Source organism: Pyrgilauda ruficollis, unplaced genomic scaffold (genome assembly GCF_017590135.1).
Source record: "Pyrgilauda ruficollis isolate IOZ18807 unplaced genomic scaffold, ASM1759013v1 scaffold99, whole genome shotgun sequence".
Lineage (NCBI taxonomy): Eukaryota > Metazoa > Chordata > Aves > Passeriformes > Passeridae > Pyrgilauda > Pyrgilauda ruficollis.
Genome location: NW_024532043.1, coordinates 963,506 through 978,035, shown reverse-complemented (window position 1 = coordinate 978,035; position 14,530 = coordinate 963,506).

The window sequence follows — 14,530 nt, the reverse complement described above, 5'->3', positions numbered from 1 at the left end:
TATTTTAGGATCCATCACAGAGAGTGTTTAATACGTTTATACACATGCATATACGTACATCTACATACAGACTTCTCAGTGCTGTTCCATCTGTGTTGGTTTTTAAATCAGCACCCTACTAGATAGCTTTTCCTTTTTATTTAGGCACTTGCTGTTCATAGACAGACATGAGCCAGAAAGAGATCAGAGCAGATAAACATTGCATTCCCAGACTTCTTTCACTTTGCAAAGGGAAGTTGAAAAGCTCCCCAATAACAGGATGTAGTTTTCTCCAATGGAAAACACCCAGGGATCTCCCCGAGCCTTTCAGTAAGCCCAGGAGTTTTCCAGCCAAAAGCTAAAAATGACCTGATGAGCAAGTGGCACCTTCAGTAAGGGAAATGGCAGCAGGGGTGCCTTGACGTGGCCCACACAGCATATTTTAAGTGCAGATTTGTGCATGATGTGAAAGGCATGCCAGGGAAACTCATCAGCCTAGATTTTTATCACCACCTGGATACCACAGGTCCCAGATACGCAGAAACATTCAAGGATGACACGTCATACCTTTCTGGCACTGCTCAGTAAGTGCTTTTCAGGTAAAAACACATAAAAGAAATAACACATAAACACTGGCTTTTCATCTAGTTGAAGAGAAGGAACAGAAAGAAATTTAACTGGGAAACCGAAGTAAAAAATTAGATTTGTGCCTGTGTAGTGACTTTGTGTCAAAATAAGCAATTTAGAAGGTGGACTGCACCCATCAATTAAAAATGCAGCACTGCTTTCTGTTTCTGTTTGCTTACAACACAAACAGGTTTTGTGCCTTGCTGTCTTGGAAGCCTGCTGCATTTCACATTATTTGTGAATTACATACTTTTAATAGCACCTAATGAGACATCTTCTGCAGAATCCTCCTCTGTTCATAAACGTGATCCATTGCTTGCATGTGTAGTATCACATACCAAAAATAGCTCACAGCTCCTACCCATATTCTGAAAATATCACACAAAAGAAGCACCATAGAAGCAGCACACAGAAATAGAAATTGTGGGCAAAGTAAAAAGGATTATTGTAATTCAGACTCCTGTAAGTGCATTGGCATTGTCTTCCTTACAGAGTGTCATCCTATTTTTAGTAAGATCCATATCTTAGTATTTGCAGTTTGAATGAGATAGAGACAGGTGAGAAAAAATGTTTTTCCAAAATGCTTTTAAGCTTCCAAAGGAAAAAATATCTCTTGCAATTGAAATTAACCTTTACACTTTTACCAAGACTAATGTGGTGGGGGGGGGAGGGGGGGTTAATATAAAACCTAATCCCTTAAATTTATAGCAGAGAGTGAGAGATTTTCATGAGCTCTGAAAGAAACAGGACCAGTTTGTACCACAAAATGTGGTAAGTGAGGTGGAGGTCAGGAGAGTAGTCACATGGTGAAGAATGATTTTAGTGGTCATCACTTCTCACCAGTTTTTGCTAGGGCTCCCAGTCCATCTCAGCTGGCCTAGTCTTGTCTTTTCCACACCCCTGCCTCTGAAGTTTGTTCCTCGTTTCCCCCTGGGCTGGTCCTGCTCTCCCTCCCAGAAGGCTGGGCAGCAAGGAGTTGAGTTACCCCTGCCTTGGCCCGTTGAGGAAGCCTGGCTCCACTCTCACCAACCTCCCATCACTCCTCTCCACCCACAGGTCTGGATCCCAGGAGTACAGATTTCTAATTTCTTCTCCAAAGTCCTCAGCCAGTTGCAGCACCCTGTCTGGGGGCACCCAAGTCCCTTCCCCTCGTGCCCTTGCTTAGCCCATCTCAGAGTTCCACCTGCTGCCTTGGTTCTGCTGTCTCTGTTCTCCCACTGTCCAGCCTTATCTTGCACTTTCATGGTCTTGCACTTTCTTACCGTTTGTTTGCTTCCTTCAGAATGCATCAGCCTCCCTACTATCCATTATTTCCTTTCTTATTTTACAGTCCCAGATTCCTATACAACAAATTCCAGGTAATGCACTAAATTAATCCAGATATCATAGCAAATTTTATCCAAGTTTTTAAGTCCTGAGGAAAGACAGGGGAAGAATGTCAAAGAACAAGCTCCTAGAATTCCAGTAGAGACCTTGTTTAGCCTCTTAAGTTTTATTAGGAGAGAGTTTTATATGTCTCAGGAGAGCCTGCCAAAGAACCCCTATGAAGAGGAATCACTCCTCTCTGCTGTCCTGGAGTAGAGTTGTGGAAGAATGAGTCATTTTGCAGATCAAAAGGTCTGGGAATTGTTCATGTTTACAAGAGACATGGATTCCAGATCTAAGCTGAAAACACACTGATTAGACAGGAGATCAAAGTAAGAACATCAAATACATCTGACCCAGATGTAACATGGCTACAAGGGCCTTTATGTTTTGTCATGTTATGCCAAGCCATATTTCCATTTAAAAACAAACAGTACCTTATCTCAGTAGAATGGGACATCACAGACAGATGCAAGTTTCACCATTTTGCTTAGTAGATGCAGTTTCATTTCTTTATCCAGGTGCTTGAATGCATAACATCTGTTGCTTTCATCCCTAATTCCCAAATGATCCACTGCCAAACCACTAAGGATGGAAGTTTTACTGGTGCCATGTGCTCCTAGTTCAAGCATATGTCATTTCACTATTGTTGCTGAGCTGCTTTGTCCCCCCAGGGAAACCTGACCAGAACTGCACAGAGACACCAAACAAACACACCCTGCATAGCTGTGCTGGCCATGCTCACTGTGGAGTCACCTGAATGTTACAGGAGGACTGAAGGGAAACCATCTCTGGGAAATCAAATCACAAACTCATTCCACCATCCAGTGCAACAGGCTCCAGTGCCATAGTTATGAAGCAAGAGGGATAGCTGTGGTTTTAAAGCAGATATGAAAAGCAGATTTTGTAACATTAATGCTTATGTAACTATGCATGCTTCAGAGTGGCGTCATGAATGTCAATCAAAGGATGTCAAATGAATCAAGAAGTGCAAATGTGTAAAATTTTTGATGATTTCTAAATTGTGAATCATAATTTTTGAATGATCAATTAGCAACTATTGTACAGCAAATAATTACATACATAATGTAAACAATTACATACATACATAAAGTTTTCTCACAGGTAATTTCTCCAGCATCTAAAGGTCTCATCCTGTAAAGTGATGCAACTTTGCTGCAGTTTTGCCAGTTAATGATCTGCCCAGTTGCAATAAAAAGGAGTTTGATGTTTTTCTTTTACTTACTCCATTCCCTTAGGTTAATTTAAACAACAAAGTATAAACAGTCTACGTTATGAGGTCTCGATATTTGGAGACATAGTGGTTTCAAATATTAGGACAAGAATCAGCTGCAGCTTTAAGAGCACCCTGTCAGAGACACCTAATGTATGTAAGGCAAAGACTGTGATGTGCAACATCAGAACCTGGCATTTATGAAAACCAGTGTTTGAATCATCTTGCTAAGGACAGCAGTAATAATGACAGCTACCTATTAAATAGCTGGAAATGTTCTTTATAGTGTTTTAAAGGATGTGAGGAGAATAAAGTTTCAAAACACCTCAGTATCAGTCAGCAAGAGAGGAGAAGACAGAGAATGAATGCATCATCTGCTGACCAGAGGCACTAATTACCCAGTCAGTACAGATGAGATCAACAAGCACTGATGGGGCACTCACAAGGTAAAGCACCATTTAACGGCAGTATTAAGCTTGTATGTAAGAAGGAGAACACAAGAAAGTAAAGTTCTTGTCATGGTCATTACCTCCTTAGCTGAAGTGAGAATTAAATTTTTTTTGAGCTTTCAGTGATAACCCATGACCATTTTCATCATTAGATTCCAAACCAAACACAACCCAATTAATATAAAGCCTGGAAGGAATCCTAAAACCTAACAAAATTCTACAGTGCAGATAATCTGATGCCAGGTTGCAGTAGGTGAGTCTTATCATCTAGCAGGCTAAAGTTATACAAAAGGTAATGGACACAAATGCTTGGATTCAAAGTGAAAAAGAGAGGGATATGCCATTTCCTGCTAAAAATGTTTTGTCCAACTCATTTGCTGAGAGTCATCTACAGGCTCTGCTGCACTCACTGATCCATGTTTCATACAATGCAGGTCTCCCTTTTCTTAGGGAAGAGGTGGAAACATGTGGCTTCAGTTACTTTTGTGGATTACATTTAATGAATTGATGTATTCTGCAAAAATCTCTGTGGTTTTTGGATGCTTTTCTTTCTGTTCTTTTTTTCTTTAATGAACACTCGGCAAGTGCTGGATGACAAGAACACTGCATTTTTCCAGTGTAGTTTATTTACTCTGAATTCTAAGAAAACTAAAAATCTCCTTTTCTCCTGTAATTTCAGCAATTTCTTGTCTCACTGAGCAGACACACCTACCATAGCTTTGCCTAGTTGTAAGTGCAGGGGAGGAGCGTATCCTAAGAAGAAAGTAATTTCCTGCTCTGATTCGGTATAAGCAATGAGTCTCCAACACTTCACAGGCGCCTTTTACTGGTTAAACTGTTCCTAAATCTACCCTGTAAAACAGCTCTGTAATACAGAGGTCTATTTCTGACTGAAGATGCTTGTGTGGGTAGGGGCCATTTATGGGCTTTGGCTGACTCATCAAGGGCCTTGTGAGGAAACGTTCGACTTGCCATGAGTAAGGAGTGGGCAGACTTTCTGCACTGGGGAGCATGTGGAGAACAGTGATGTGCTTCTCCCAACACCTTTAGCCCAGCCAGAGGTCAAAGTGGCTCCTACCATGGTTTATAACAGCACATAGGTTACTTCCAACTCAGCAGGGCAAGACCTGCTAAGTAAGTGTTATGCTTCTACTTAAGGAACAAACTTCTCCTGCTGCTATGCAGTATTAATCCAGTTTTGGTGGTTTCTGTGCAAAGGGAATCACTGCCTGCCCTGCTGGGTAAATCGACACCTACATCCTGAGCTAAGTGCAACACAGAAAATAGAACCGCCTAGAGCTTCTGAGCCCAAAGGTTTTGGTTTTGAATGAGGTCCACAAACACCCAGGGGAAGATTTCTCAAACTCAGCTGCTGTGCACAGACAAAGCTGGCTTGAGGTCCCCATGCTGAATGCTGAACACAAGTGCTGCTCCAAAGTCAACACATCTACACTGAGGAGTCCCTGGGCACCTCTTGACCCTTTTAAAAAGCCCTGGCAGGAGGGATGTGGGCTGTGGCAGTGGGCAGCTTATCACACAGTGCACCCAGGATATTGTAAACTAGATAGGACCACAACACTTCAAGCCTTTTTGGAGAGACTTGATAGAGGAACAGGTAATTCCTAAGTAGCCCTAAAAGCCATCACTGCTGGACACCACAAATTTTGTATACACAAAGCTGAACAAAGAAAATTAATGCTTTTTTTTTTTTTTTTAGAAGACTTGGAAGATATTAAGCAGATGTTATTAAAAATACCAGATAATTTAATTGCAACATATAGGTCTGATCCCAAAAGATACTTAAGGCATTTAATATCTTATAATAAAATATCCTATTGTAATTACATTTTTGGTTGGTTTTGGAGAAATTACAAATCTGGTCCAGAAAAGAGACTCACTGAGACAATTATTACCATTGATAATTGAATAGAAAATTATTTCATTAATAATAATGGAAAATTAATAATACAGTTTACTGAATTGGGAGACATACTCAACCAGTATAACAATAGAATCTTGTATTGAAAATATACTTCTTGCATGAGAAGCTTCAACCTGGAGAAATAGCATGTTATTTATTAATAACATAGCACAACACTGAAACTACTATACAACTGATGTGATTTGGGATTAATTATCATTGCTATGAACCATAAAACTTCTGCAAGCATAAATTTTTATCAATATGATAAAATAGGTGTTATAAAATATGTCTGTCAGTTGCCTGAGGAGCATTCAGAGTGTCAGAAATACTTTTTCCAATTAAAAAAGGACACATTTTTCTGATTTTTTCCTTGGTGTAACTGCAATGCAGATCTGCCTTGAAAAATGTATGCTAATTCTGAAGTCAGTACTTTTGCATCCAAGCCTCATTTGTATCCTTAGTCTGTGATAACCTGCATTCAACGTGGTGCAGTACTTCAGAGCCAGACTTGATTTCCATCATTGCATGCCCATTACAATGACATTTCTGCTAATTCAAGCCAAATTAATCCTCCCTGCAGGACAAAAGACTATTAATTCCTAAACCAGGAGGGACTGACTTTGTTTGCTGAGTGATATTGTTTCTCAGCTTCACTGGGTATACAATAGTCTGACTTTGCATTGTCTCCTGACACATCGAAACAAGAATCATCATCAAGATAGCAGCATTTTCTTCACAAGGGGTACTAGCTTTTTTGCTCAGAAATATTATCTGTGTTTTACTTGGGCAACTGTTTAATAAATATTTCTACTTGCAGTTTTACTCAGCAGACAACAAGGCTTTGGTAAAGGTATGTAAACGCGTTGCCAGCCCCACTCAGTACTGCTTACCTCTTGAAGAGAAATCTGCAGTCATAATAAACAACTTGTGATATCTATGTGAAGCACCTACTGTGGACTGGCACCGTACCAAGAGATTTTCAGCCACTCCAGCCCAGTGCAGTGCTCTGGGAGGAGATTTTTAGGAAGCATTTGGCACCAGCAGGCCCAGAGATGCAGCTACCAGTGTCACCCAAATTGCTTCTCTGCTCACACTCAGTCCTTATTTGCAAGAAATTCCCATGTGAGGAACTAGCTTATAAAGGTATTTTGCTTTTTCTTACATGTGAGCAAGAAAACCCATCTGCTATTCAATTTATCCCTCTGTTTAGCCTCTACTCTTGTGTATCTTTGGAGCTGAGATTTCTCTTTGTGAGAGAGCCAGAATAAATAAAGTTTTATCTGTCATGCCATTGTCTAATTCTCTAATTCAAGTATTCAGACAGAATGCATTTATCGTTCTTTTCTTTTGAACTTTTGCTCCTTTCTGAAAGCTCATTGACTCAAATACAAAGAGGTGGTACCCACCCAATGACTAGGGTATTCTCCTTGCAAGAGACCTCTTTAAAACATTGGCAGAAAGGTCTCTGTTTTCACCCATTCATTTTCAGTGCTCTAAGGTCTCAGCCATGGTCCAGTTAAAAACTGTGGGTAAGTCTCCCACTGACTCACAGCAATGGTAACAACTGACTTACAGAGATACCCCCAAGTGACAGGGTTGGCTGACTAGTTGCATCCCTTCAGGGGTGCTGAATCACTGTGGATCACCCCAGGTTTTACTGGCAAGGGGAAGCATTCCATCTCTCTCTTTAGACACCAATAGGAGTGAGGTAAAACAACACCAAGTGTAGGAAAAAAGTAAGCAGCAAGCAAAGGCCTTTGGACAGCTGTGGTCTGAGGAAGGAGACTGGCAGCAAATAAAACCAAGGGAGTGGGGAGGAATGCAGCAGGTGGGGAAGGGAGGGGCAGAGAAAGCCAAGGAGTTAGCCAGAAAAAAATGATCCTCAGCATCGCTTCATCGGTGTGACCTGCCATCTCCAAAATGTGTTCAGTGTTGGAAGGCATTCTTGAACTGCATGCACAACTTTACTAATTAGCTAAATGTTTGCCACTAACTTTGAAGCTGGAGAAGGCCATCTGAATATAATAACTTAAGCTGTGTTTGCAGCTGGAAAAGAATAATAATTTCATTTGTCTGGTTTCATTGATTTCCACTACAATATCAATTCTGAAAATCAATTTCTATTTTAAACACTAGTCACTGTATCTAAGAGCTTTTATGTGGGAAAGTATGTGGTGACTCCTGCTAGCAGTAGAAACAAGTATTCTAGAAAAGCGTTCATGACTTGTCAGCACGAGATACATCACTAGCTATGGAAGAATGAGAGTTTGAAGAAGTTTGATGAAGTTTAGCATTTCTTAACAGGTCCTCATAAGAAAAGTTGGCTCCGTGAAGAAGAAAGAACATTTTGTCCTGCTGTTATTGCCATCCTCTAAAAAGTTTTCTTTTTTCTTAGAATTGGTACTTTTTAGGTAAAATAAAGGGGAAAAAATTCATTTGGAAAAAAGAAGAGATTGAGACAATATGCATTTGTCATGTTGCATTTTATCATTTTCTCTGTTGATCTATTATGCTCTTGCTGTGGGCATACAGCAGCACTTATTCCCTGAATAAGAGGCTGTCCAAATTCCAATTATGACCATACAACCAAACCTCATATAATCAAAACCAACTTTTTCTTCCTGCCTGTTATTTTCCTTGAATTCTGGCCAAAATTGCAACTGCCTGTCCTTACAAAGTTTACATTAATTCTCGGACTTGTTTGAACTGATATGTGTTATGCTCCACAGTCCAAAGCCTGGAGTTATTTCACCATTTTGGACACTTCACACTGGAGTTTTTGAGTGGTTCTCCCACTTCTGTGGTGATACAAATTTCACAGAAGCATTAGAAAGCACAAAATCACTATGGTCCCTGTGTTCACTAGAGATGTTTGGTTTGCACCAGATACCATTGAGTTCATCCAAAGCCCAGGCTGCCACAGGCTTGTCAGGTCCTCCAGAGCAAGTCAAGATAACCTACAGATACCTTGAATAACAAAGACTATGAGTGGCCACTTAGCCACCTAAATTTCCTAACTAAGGTCAATGCTTTTAATTCCTGTCTGGCCATCAAATTCAATGAGAGGCACCAGAGAGATTCCACCCTCTGCATTAAAGGATGTGCTCTCCTATCTCACACTGGGATAACACTCCCCAGGCCAGTTTATTAAGTACAGGCCTGCCCAAAGGATAAAGCTCAATGAAGAAAACAATCCAAAAATCACACTAATAATTTACAGGAAGGCTACATCTAGAACTCAGGAATCTCATCCCTGTCTGCACTCCACCATGGATTTGTTTATGGATATGTTATCTGAACACCCTACACTTTAAAAAAGGTACTTCAAAGGGACTTGGAGAAACTCAGAGCAATCTTTGTTGAAATCTTGCAGGATACAACTGACTGATGCCTTGATGTGCTGCCATTACACTCATCAGTCATCTGTCCTTGCTGACAGGTGTAAGTCAAAAAGCTTTGGAGACATGTTCCACAGCTCTTCCTGTGGAAGAACTAAAGTAAAATGTCACTGTGCTACTGGAATGACTTTGGTGGCAAGGCCCTGCTCATTCCACTTCACTGGTACCACCTTTACCATATATTCCAGACTATCCTGGTTTTCAGAAGGTTCTGTATTTTGTTCTACGTGTCATCACATCTATTTTTTCATATAGTCCTACTGAGTTTTTAAAAAAATGTATTGTTGAAGCTCACCTAGTTTGGATGCTTTGGTAAAAATCGTCTGCTTGCTGCTTATTCATAGAGGACAGCAGGATTAAAAGAAGTGATATTAGCAGTAACAAAACTCACCAGCGACTGTTTCCCACAACTTCTTATTTTAACAAATTCCCATCATCTCTTCCTTCAACCTGCTACCAGGAATTGTAAGGGGTTTAAGGCTTTCCTGTATTTTCTTAAATACAGGCTTTGCTGTATTTCTTTAAACACAGTTGTCATGATTAGTTTACAGAATTATGACTTTTCTCCTTCTTCTTTATATTTGTAAATACAAGGACTCAAGAAGTGTTGCCTGCCCATTTTTTTACTGGTAAACTCAGAAGGCCATGATCCTGTGATAAAATCCCTGTCTATTCCAAAGAACAGTGAAACCTTTTGTCACAGCATGAGTATTTCCTGGAACTATTTTTAAGTTCAGAAATAAACAAATTTCCCATGAAAGTTTATTCAACTGCTATTCAAAGAACATTAACTCATATAGCTGCTTCTTTCCAGTACTGTGCTTCTAACTCATATAAACACCGTGTTCTTACTTCATATTGAGGGAAGTCCAAATATTATTACAATACAGAATGCAGGCCAATATGGAGCATGTACCTCCACTGGTGATGCTTTCCCTGGTAAATATCAGACTATTTTCAGAGTAATAGCAGCGAACTCTTCAAAAGTACTACATATTCTTGTTTATAGAATTCTATGAAAGCTGGCAGGTTTTTAAATTGCTGTTAATGGACACATAAGTTTACAGGGTTTGAAACACATGTTCTGATATAGCTAAATTCAACAACCATAGATGTTTCCCGTGGAAGTGTGAGATGGAGAACAGGGGTCAGCATCTTTTCAAGTGCAGTGTGCCAGACTACTTTTTTTTCTCCAGCTAGAGGCTAAGTGCACTTGAAGGAGCTCAGTGGCAGCTAGAAAATATTGCATCTGAAGGGATGACCTCTCCCCCACTTCTGTCACTTTATGTTGTTGACCCTTGCCTTAGATGGAAACATTTCAGCCATATGCAGGCCTCTGTCTCTGCAGTGCCTTGAATCCTCCAGGCTGATGCTGTACCCTTTCCTATTAAAATTTAAATACATCAGTTACAGACTGAGATTATTCATATTCTTAAAATGGATAGTAACAGAAGACTAAGCTCACCTTTCTTCAGGTAACAAGAATGGTAACTGTCTGGTCTATACATATTCCAGCACCTAAATTCCTCTTTGCCAATCTCTTTTTCCAACCACGAAGTCATAAAAAATGAAATGAAAGGAGAAGTACACTAGACTGTGACCTTCACAAAACCATACATTTTTTGCTGACTCTGTACATTTCCACAAGGTTTTGGGAAGAAATAGGTAGAATTTAATTGACTAGTGTAAGGTGAAGGGTCTTGTACAAAACACTGCTATACTGCCCCTAATGAGTCACCAGCTTTCATCAACTCGTCTGGCTCATGTGGTGCCAGGTTGCAGATTGGTCATAAAAGTGGTTCCATAAGTTTCAGTGCTCTGACAATCCTGGAGCTCCCGATGCACCAGCAAGAATTCTGAAAAGATCCCAGGTGTTTCTTGCTGCCTCATTGCTATGCTTGTGATCTGCAGAAAACATGCAGCTGTAGACAGCAGGAGTAACTGCTGGCAGAGTTGTAGTTGTAGTTGACTGGCAGAGGAGAAGACTGAAGAACAGCGAGGGAGCAACAGTCATGCTTTAATAATCTGTTTCTACACATGAGTAATGACATAAATATATTTGATTTTTAGAGAAAGATTATAAGCCTTTAAAAATATAAAAGTAATACTTATAAGTAAGGTTTTCATCACTCTGTCATGTTAAAAGTGCATTTGTGCCTTGTACCTTGACTATCATATCACACGAGAGATATATGTTATATATGAAAGACTATTTTTCTTCTTGACATATTATTTTTCAAAGAAAAGATAAAACTCTGTTCCTCTGTTATTTTCTGAATAGACTAGAAATCCATGATCTAATTTTGTAGTTTAACTTGTAGTAACATTGTGTACAAATCTGTAATCCACAAGCCTACAAACTTTTAAGCTTCCTACATGATTCTAGTAAATTCATTCAATTAAAGGCAGCAGAACTGTTGATTTGAATGAAAATGGAGCGTAAATATAAGAATTAATAGAAAAATAGGATCTAGCTGAGATGGAGGAATGGACTGACAGTGCCTTATGAAACTCAAAAATGACAAGCCCGAATTACTGCCCTTTGGAAGGAAGATCCTCTTGGAGTGACACCATCTGGGGACTGAGACCTGGAGAGCAACTCTGTGTAAAAAAGCCCTGGGGGTTGAGTGGGCAGGGAGATGAATGTGAGCCAGCAGTGCCCTGGCAGCAGGGATGGCCAGCAGCCTTCTTGGATGCATTAGAAGGAGCAGAGCACTAGATGAAGGACTCACAGCAGTGCATGGCAAGAGGGTGAGAAATAGCAGGTGTAAGTTGGAACACAGAAAATTCAACCTGAACACACAGATGAACATTTTGCCTGTGAAGCAGCTGCCAAAAGAGGACATGTCTACATCTTTATGGACTCTCAAAAGTGGGTAAGGCGACTACTCAGCTCTCACAGTAACCCTGTCTCACCATTTGTTTGGATGAGAAACAACCTGGAGTACCTTCAAGCCTGAACTTCCCTGGTTTTAAGACTGTATTATACTGACAAGATCTTGGTTTGCTGTGCTTTTGGAAAAACAGAAGTGTAGGTTTATTCAACAAAGTATGTGGCCTATTCAACACGTTTACTTAAATACAAAGATGCCCATGTAATTAAGAGCTCACATTTTCAGCCCCTCCCCTCAGTACAGTAACTCTGAGGCAGTAACCTCCTGAGGCATCCCATGTAACCTATTCTTGGAAGCTTAAGAGTACCCTCTGCTGGCTTAAACACTGAAGTTGTGAAAATCTGCAGCACAATATACTGAAATGGCGTGGCAGAGAGAAACTCCTTTTCCTGAGTAGCACAGCTGTGCATCTCTGCACGGGACAAACAGCTGTGCTGTAGCATTTATCACCACAAAGGGAATGCCTGAAGCAACATTGCACTGCAGGCCACAGAGCTCTTTCCCAAACTGGAATTCCAGAGCTGTCCCATTAGAATGACTGTCTTGTCAAATAGCCTGTAAAGCACCATCTGTGTGAAGAGCTTTAGCCTAAACCAAAACTTATTCTAGGGACACTCTGTTTGTTTTGAACATGAACAGTGCACAATGAATTGATAACAGAATTATGTCCTAAAAGACAAAACAGCTTGTGTCTTAATGACTCATCTTTTCTCCCTTGCAAGCTCATGGAAAGAGTTTACCCAGCTTCTACAGCTCACACTGCAATAAAATTTCTTGTTGAAAAGTTGACATCAGGTAGGAAGAATTTATTTTAATCGCTGCATATCTTATTATGCATAATGAAAAAAAGAAATTAAAAGTTATGAAGTACTTCAAATGGCAGTTGTTTATCTATGGCACACAGGTCTATATATGCCTACCTATGAAAGTGTTTCGTTATAAACATAAGCATTTTGATGTATAGATGAGTAAATGAAAATAAATGTAGTAGAGACAATTCTTTATTTCCTAACTTAAATACTAAGAAGCTGCTGTTTCAGTCCAGGTTCTTGGCCACATTATTAAAGAGCTTCAAAAGATTGCCACTGAAGGTGGATACCACACCATTCCTTTCTGGTCTTCTTTGCTTTAGTGATTGAAAATGTGACACTGCTTATTCCAGAAAAAACAAACAAAAAAAAAACCAAAAAAACCCCAACCAAACAAACAAAAAAACCAAAAAACAACAACAACAACAAAAATGGAAAGCCAACTAAAAGGCTGCATATTTTTTATGCTAAAGGTCAAAGATGAGTCTCAGTTCCCTGAACAGGTTCTTCTTCCACCTTTTGCAAAGCAAAAATCTTATATAGGACTACCTTTTGTGTCTGTGCATTACCTCAAACAAATGAGGCATAATCACAGCTGCATGTGGGAGAGTTCTTGTTTATTGTGCTAGTCATTAAAAAGAATTACTATCAAATTATAATATATTCTGATTGATAAAATAATGTGGAATAATGAAAATACATTACCTCAGCAATTTTTAAATTAGATACTGCATTTCCAAATGGCACAGAGAGAATAATTCCACACTGGCAAGGGAAGAATAATAAGATGACCCACAAGGTCTCACTTGTCAGAATACTGACTAATTTATTCACATATCCCTTTTTTTGGGCAGCCATTTTTATCTATCAAGAAAAAACAAAAAGCAAAACAAAAAACAAACAAAAAAAAAAACAAAAAAAACCCCAAAGAACAAAAAACCCAACAAAACAAAACAAAAAACCCCAAATAAGTAGACTTAGAAACTTTATTTCTCGGTTTTAAAGTATGTATTCCTTCTTCCTCCATGTCATTAAAAAAACAAAAATAGAAAATCAATGTCTTTTGGTTTTTAATTACAGAGAGTTTCTTACAGGTACTCAGAATGGGAAAGAATAACAGGAACTGGACCAAATTCCTAGAACCCACTGAAAAAATCAGTGTGAATTAGACCTCATTTTATTTAAGGAGCTTTTTCTTTTTTCCTCAAGGAAGATAAATTTGCCTGGTCCAAGTATAACATCTATCAAAAGTCCCCCAGAGATACAGAAAGATTTATGAAGGTACTGAATACTTAATCTACCAAAATGATACACTATGTGGACATCACAATTTGCAAAACATGATGCACCACTACCAAAGTATCCATAATTTCTCAATATGCTTAAAAACACTGACATAGCAGCCCCAATAAGTATTTAAAGATCCAGCTGTCTTCTTTTTTTCTGCTCTTATGGATTTACTGTGCACTGTGAATACAGAACTCAGCAATAGAAACACATTCGTCTAGCTGCACAACTTTCCAGCTACTGCTCATGCAGTTTCTGCACTGGCGGATGCAGTGCTAGATGTGAATCCTACACATCAAATACTGTGATGCCAGCTGGGGAACAAGTGAGGATTAGGGCATATCTCTAACATAAAAAAGATGACTCTTAGTCCCAAAGAGCCTACAGTGACCCCATCGATTAAGACTGAATAAGAAGGGCTGGATTCAACAAAAAAACACCATTAAGTAGAGACAATATTTTTACCTCAGAAATAGAACAAGAAATGTAACCAAGTAGTATTTTGCCCTGAAAGCAGTAGGAAGACCATAACCCTTTATATCAGAAGGGTAGACCTGGGCAGTT